Raw genomic sequence first — 7,643 nt, forward strand, 5'->3', positions numbered from 1 at the left:
CAACAATCTTCAGGAGCTGGGGTCCCGGGGGGCTCCCCAGCTGTGTGGCCTGGCCGGTGCAGGCCCCTGACCCCCTGTGGGATGGGCGGTGAGCTAGTCCTCAGCTGCTGTTGTGTTTGCTGTGGTGGCTGTTCCTGCTCTTGCTCCTGGTGGACAGAATCCTGCCACAGCTCCACTCCCCAGAGGCCACCCTGTGATTGCGCACACTGCTGGTGAGAGGGGCTGGGACGCCTGGGCTCAGAGGGAAAGGCCACTGCACCCCATGCTGCCGGGGCGCTGGAGCCAGTGCAGCCCAGCACCACAGAGCCTGCACAGCTCAGAGCCTACAGAGCTCACACCCCACAGTTCACACCTCAGAGCCCACCCCACAGCTCACACCTCAGACCCCACCCCCACAGTTCACACCTCAGAGCCCACCCCACAGCTCACACCTCAGACCCCACCCCCACAGTTCACACCTCAGACCCCACCTTCACAGTTCATACCTCAGACCCCACCCCGCAGTTCACACCCAGAGCCCACACCCCACAGTTCACACCTCAGACCCCACCCCCACAGTTCACACCTCAGAGCCCACCCCACAGTTCACACCTCAGACACCACCCCCACAGTTCACACCTCAGAGCCCACCCCACAGTTCACACCTCAGACCCCACCCCACAGTTCACACCTCAGAGCCCACACACCTCAGAACTATTCAGCCACCCTGCCCAGCACCCTGAGCATGGGTGTCATGGCATTGATAAGACTCTGGTGGCTCCTTAGTTGAGGGCTGCAGTGGGGGGTGCCCCTCCCGGCCTGCTGGCCTCGGGGCGGAGGAGCATGCGTCTGTCCCAGAGGTGCCGGCACGGCACTGGCAGGTGCAGTGAGACCGCGGGGGAAGGGCGAAGAGGATGGGCGCCGCCAAGTGTCCACCAGAGCTCCCGCTCTTCTTTCACGTGGATGCACCCCTGGCAGTGGATGCACCCCTGGCAGTGGATGCACACCTGGCAGTGGATGCACCCCTGGCAGGGCCGCCTGCAGGAGTGGGTGCGCAGTGGCTGCATACCTCAGTGCCTGCCCTCGCTGAGACCCCAGAGCCAGGGCCCCGTCCCTGCAGGTCGCCTCCCACAAGCCTGAGTCCTGGCCACAGGCCGAAAGCCCAGGTGTCACAAACGCCCCGTTGGTGGAGCCCGGACTGTCGGTGGTGCTGCCCACAGTGGCTCCTCCCACCAGGACCCCGCTGGACAGCGGGCCTCCCAGCTCCCCACAGGCTCCGTCTGGCCTGAGGGCGCTAATGAGTGCCCTGGAGTTAAGTGTTTCCCAACCCCCCCCTCTCCCCTCCCCGCCCCCCCTGCACGGCCCCTCACACCCTGAACGCCAGGCTAGCTGCTCGCAGCACCAAGAGAGAACATTGGGTGTGAGAGCTCATTGGTTTCTGACAAATCCAGCTTGGCCTCTTTTTAGCACCTACTCATCCCCCGGAGGCTGGAAACCTGATATTTTAATGATTTGCTCCAGAACCTTTGGGGGGTGGGGCGGTGATTCTGTGGAGCCAAACCCCCAGGGAGGCAGGCCTGGTCCATGTGATTAGCAGGTGAGACTTGCTGGGGAGAGTTGATGCTGCCAGGCAGGGGGGTGCTGTCAGGTGGGGGGTGCTGTCAGGCAGGGGGAGGTGCTGTCAGGTGGGGCGATCCTGCCAGGCAGGGGGAGGTGCTGTCAGGTGGGGGGTGCTGTCAGGTAGGGTGGCGGTGCTGCCAGGCAGGTGGCGGTGCTGTCAGGTGGGGGGTGCTGTCAGGTGGGCGGTGCTGTCAGGCAGGAGGAGGTGCTGCCAGGCAGGGGGGTGCTGTCAGGCAGGGGGTGGGGGCTGCGCATCCACTGCCAGCCCAGCTCAAGCAGCCCTCAGCCTAGCGTGCAGCTCCGGCCCCCCTCCAGGCCAAGAGGGGCTTTCGGGAGAGGTGGCTCCTTTGTCTCGTACTGCACATCCGTTTCCCCTCCGCTCCTGATTATTTGGGGCAAACTGCTTGTTCTTCCTCAACCTTTTTTCTTTTTTTCCTAAATGTTTTTCCTACGTCCTCCTGATTCTTTTTTTGGGATCACAGAATCTCAGAGGAGGAAGGAGGCGGAAGTTCTACCTCTTCATTTTATAAATGGAGAAACTGAGGCCCAGTGAAGATAAAGGACTTACCCAAGTCACACAAGTGAGTTAATATCATCATCACCATCATCATTATATCATCATCACCATCATCACCATTATCACCACCACCACCATCATCACCATCACCGTTGTCATCATCATCACCAGGTCATCCTTATTCTCATATTCACCACCGTCATCATCACCATCATCATCACCATCGCCATCACCATTGTCATCATCATCACCAGGTCATCTTTATCATCATCATCATCACCACCATCACCATATCTCCATATCACCATCAGCTTCTTTGCTATAATCACCACCATCATCACCATCACCATCACCATCACCATCATTTATTTGCTTGTTCATACCCAACATTATCCCAAATAAAAAAAATCAGAGCCTCTTAGCCACCACAAAATCTTGGGTCTCCACCCTCCTTCCTTAGGGCCCCTTCCCCATTGTCCCCTCTCTTCCTGCAGGTGTCTCACTTTCATCCACACCAGGGGGTGGCTTTGTCATTTGAGGTCCTCTCTCCAGTTCTCCCACCCCCTGCCCGGCGTTTCTCATGCACACACTCTTCCTCTCGCTGAGGGGAACACAGCCTGGAGAGGACAATTCTAACACGTGGAGGATGGGGTGCAGGTGGAGGGGGAGAGGGAGCAGAGTGGAAAGGGTCCCTCCCGGCCGGCTGCTGCTTCCGCTCCACAGCCTGGTGGGCGGGACACAGGACCAGCCACGTCCCCTCATTCCCATTAGAAAATGGGCTGGGGAAGGAGAGGGTTATCATGGGACAGGCCACACCCATCACAGGCACACCCATGACAGGCCACACCCATGACAGGCCACACCCATGACAGGCCACACCCATGACAGGCCATACCCCATGACAGGCCACACCCATGACAGGCCACACCCATGACAGGCCATTCCTTTTTCTGGATGCCTCTCCCTGGAGCTTCCTTAAGGGGGGCCCAGGGCGGTAGGGGGTTCATGCATGGAAGGCACCACAGACCTCTGCAGGGACAGCTCCGCCTGCACCGGCTCTGCTGGCTTCCGGCTGTGCCCTGCTCCTGCCGGGCGAGCTCCTGAGCACACAAACCCAGCCCCCCCTCTTCCGCCAGCCCCGCCCCATGTCCCCTTCCCCACCTCGGTCTCCAGCCTTGCCCTTTGCAGCCGACACTTTGAAATGCGGGGTCCACTTTAGCCAGGTTTGGCCAGAAAACCTCCATCCATCAGGTCGTGTCTGTGGACCTAGAACAAAACACCCACACCCTCCTCCAGGAGCTCCCGCAGGTGGCAGCCGGCTCCGCCCCTCCCCTGAGCGACTTCCAGCCGCCCAAGGCCCGTGAGTCCATGGGCAAGTGGCCCGCAGGGCCTGAGTTATGCCCGGCGGGCGGAGCGAGTCTGAAAATGCGGCCTAGGAGGCCTTTCCGGGAACGGCTGAGGCAGAGGAGGAGCGAGCGGCGAGGAGCGCAGGGCACCCGCTCATCCTGGGCACCTGCCCGGCCCCGCAGCCCATCCCAGGCGGGCCAGCTCCTCTGGACCGCTCGGGTCCACGACCCCCAAGGGCTGGGCTCTTTAGGGAAAAGGCATCCAAGGTGGCGCCCAAAATGGGGGCAGCCCAGAGCAGCACCCTTTCCCGTCCTTTGGGGAGGGGCCAGCTGGCAGGGGGTGAGAAACCGTCTGAAACTGACTGACTTAGACAATAGCAGGCCCCTCGTTTCCCGCTTGCAGGGGGGGCCCTGTGCTCAGCCCTGGAACAGCCTGTGCTGCTGGCATGGCCGCTGCTGCCAGAGGCCACGCAGCTGGGAAGCGGCGCATCTGGGTTCCAGCCCATCTCTGACCATTCACTCCAACCAGCCCCTCATCTGAGCGACAAGAGCCCAGAAGGGTCATGGGTGGGGAGCGAGGCCCAGGCCACCCAGCAAATGGATGGGCCCAAGTGAAGGGGTGGACGGGAGGGGGGGAGGGGCGCGGAGGGGGAGGCAGATGAGGTGACAGGAAGGCTGGGCCAGGTGACCGCCATGAGGGGCCCGCGGAGGTGCTCAGGGAGCGGGAGCGGCGCACAGAGGAGCGAGGGCCAGGGCAAGAGCTGAGCAGTCTTTGTCTGAAATTTTCTTAAAATATTTTTTTTGAGAGAGAGAGAAACATCAGTGATGAGAGAGCATGGACCGGCTGCTCCTGCACGCCCCACACTGGGGATCGAGCCCGCAACCCCCATGTGCCCTGACCGGAATCGAACCGGGACCTTCTGGTTCATAGATCGACGCTCAGCCATGGAGCCACGCCGGCGGTGCTCTGCCCGAAATTTTGATGCTGCACAGGACAGGGATGCAGGAGAGGAAGGCTGAAGTCAGGCAGCCACTCAGGAGCTATAACAGGCCAGAAGGGCAGAGCCTGGTGCAGGTGATGGCAGGAGAGGGGAGGGGGGACGGGAGGCAGCCTGACATTTCTAGAGACAGAGAAGAGCAGGTCTGGGCCCAGACAGCGGGCGGGAAGCGGGGAGGTGCTGGGAGAATCAGGCTGAGCAATATCAGGGCTGCGTGTAGACCCAGGACCCATCCCCACAGCCAACGCTCGCTCACTCACTCAGTCACTATCTACCGGAAAGCTCCTGTATCAGGCTCTGGAGCAGACACTGAGGGGGAGTAGGATGCCTCTGGATGGTCCTCCCACTGCAGGAGCTCGGAACATCCCACCCCGACACCGGGAGTGACAAGCACGGAGTCCTCAACTTCCTCCTCTCAGACAAGATCCAGGATGGTGCCCTCTCCACCCTCCCCCATCTCCACCCTCCCCCATCTCCACCCTCCCATCTCCACCCTCCCCCATCTCCACCCTCCCCATCTCCACCCTCCCCATCTCCACCCTCCCCCATCTCCACCCTCCCCGTCTCCACCCTCCCCCACCTCCAACCTCCCATCTCCACCCTCCCCCATCTCCACCCTCCCCAACTCCACCCTCCCACCTCCACCCTCCCCATCTCCTCCTCCCCCATCTCCACCCTCCCCCATCTCCACCCTCCCATCTCCACCCTCCCCCATCTCCACCCTCCCCAACTCCACCCTCCCACCTCCACCCTCCCCATCTCCTCCTCCCCCATCTCCACCCTCCCCCATCTCCACCCTCCCATCTCCACCCTCCCCCATCTCCACCCTCCCCATCTCCACCCTCCCCATCTCCACCCTCCCCATCTCCTCCTCCCCCATCTCCACCCTCCCCCATCTCCACCCTCCCATCTCCACCCTCCCCCATCTCCACCCTCCCCATCTCCACCCTCCCCATCTCCTCCTCCCCCATCTCCACCCTCCCCCATCTCCACCCTCCCATCTCCACCCTCCCCCATCTCCACCCTCCCCATCTCCACCCTCCCCATCTCCTCCTCCCCCATCTCCACCCTCCCCCATCTCCACCCTCCCATCTCCACCCTCCCCCATCTCCACCCTCCCCCATCTCCTCCTCCCCCATCTCCACCCTCCCCCATCTCCACCCTCCCCATCTCCACCCTCCCACCTCCACCCTCCCCATCTCCTCCTCCCCCATCTCCACCCTCCCCCATCTCCACCCTCCCAGATCTTCCTGGTCGGAGTGTGGGTTCTTCTCACTGTTGGCCTCTAGGTATCATCTCCCTGTTGGACTGGGGTTCACCTCCAGGGCAGGAGCCACCACCTCCCGCAGGGAGGGCAAGGCAGGAACTGGAAGGCTCCCTAGAGGAGGTGACCAAACTGGCCTTGAAGGTGAACAGGACTTTGCCGGGTGAAGGAGGGGGTGGGGAGATCCAGGCTGAGAAGGCAGTGAGGCAGAGGCAGGGGCCTGAGGAGACGGGGCAGGGAGGAGGGTGGGGCTGCACGCAGGGAGGTGCTTGGTGAAGATGCGGGTTCGCAGGGCTGGGCCAGGATGGCTGCCCACAGTGTCCGAGGGCGGGAGAGTCCCTCTGAGCCCCTGGAATGGAGCACTCAGAGGCCGGGATGCGGGCCGCACGGCCTCCTGGACGACACAGCGCCTTTAGCCACCCGACCCCCAGACACCGAGGCGTCGCCTGAGGACTTTTCTTTTTTTAATATTTTTATTGATTTTTTTTTTACAGAGAGGAAAAGAGAGGGATAGAGAGTTAGAAACATCGATGAGAGAGAAACATGGATCAGCTGCCTCCTGCACACTCCCCACTGGGGATGTGCCCGCAACCCAGGTACATGCCCTTGGCCGGAATCGAACCTGAGACCCTTGAGTCCGCAGGCCAACGCTCTACCCACTGACCCACACCGGTCAGGGCCTGAGGACTTCTCTAACTGACCCCCCCGGAGAGGAGCTGCCGGCTGGACCCAGCTCAGCCTCCCGCTCCTTCCCCAGGCCTCCGAGTCTGCGATCCTATCAGCCGTCATTTTTTTTTTCATTCATTCACTCCCTGATCGTTATCCCGCGCCTTCCGATGCTGCAGACAGGCCATCCATTTACTTCTGTAAAACTAAACAGCACGCCGAGCCCTTCCAGGACGCGCTCGAGCGGGCCATGTTCTGGGGAATGTTTCGCGGAGCAGTGAAAAATTTAATTTTTTCCCCCAGCATCGAGATGTGTCAAACATAATTTATGCCTGGACATAATTTATCCCTAAAGATAAATATTGAAACCCAAGAGAGGAGAGACGGCTGCAGCATTTCCAGGGGCGGGAGGGGGGGGGGGTGGCGGGGGGGGGGGTCCCCTCCCCATCCCACCCTGGAGGGGGAAGGAACGGTAAACTGAACGAGAGGAAAGCCGCGGACGCCAGGCCCGGGCCCAGTCACACACAGAAAGAACGCTCACAGGCCCCTTTTGTGTCTGTTGAACTGTTGCTCTGTCTTGCATAAAGCCTCCTGCCATCCAAGCCCTCAATTAAAGTCACCTGCTGGTCTTCGTCAGCTGAGCTTGACGCTGTCAAATCAGGCAGAGCTCCTTAAGCCAATACAAGTCATTAGAGACCCGCCATGGCGGACAGGAGCCATACATAATCAATTGATATCTTCCTCTGCGGGGGGCGGGGTCCCGGGGAGCCCCCCCCACCCCCCACCCCCGCCCCGGCCTCATCCGCAGGGGCCACTGCCCCTGGATCTCATTAGCCTGAGGCTCAGCAGGGCCGAGGCGGCGCTGAAAGGCCATCAGCGGGCGAGCCCATTAATAACTCGCCGGTGCCCTGCGCATTGTAATTGTCAGGCTGCAATTTACAGTAATCCTCCGATGCCGGGGCCCCCGTCGGGGCGGCTGATGGGAAACGCATACGCCCGCGCGGAGGGGAGAAGCCCGAGATGCGTGGGTTCAAGAGTCAGAGCGTGCAACCGTGTGTGCTGAGTGACAGGCGTTTTAGGACTAGCCTGGGACCGTGTTTTAAAAGGTCACTGAAAACCCTCGGCTGGGGCCCTCTGACAAACAATGAACATTCCATATATTTATTTGCCATCTCTTTGTTTTTACAGCACGCAGAATAAATGAGGGGGTGACGTGGCGCGGGCCTGCATATTGTCAGCACAGGTTATAAGTC

This window comes from Myotis yumanensis, unplaced genomic scaffold (assembly GCF_028538775.1).
Source record: "Myotis yumanensis isolate MYYU_CA2020_CCGP unplaced genomic scaffold, mMyoYum1.0.hap1 SCAF_1, whole genome shotgun sequence".
Taxonomy (NCBI): domain Eukaryota; kingdom Metazoa; phylum Chordata; class Mammalia; order Chiroptera; family Vespertilionidae; genus Myotis; species Myotis yumanensis.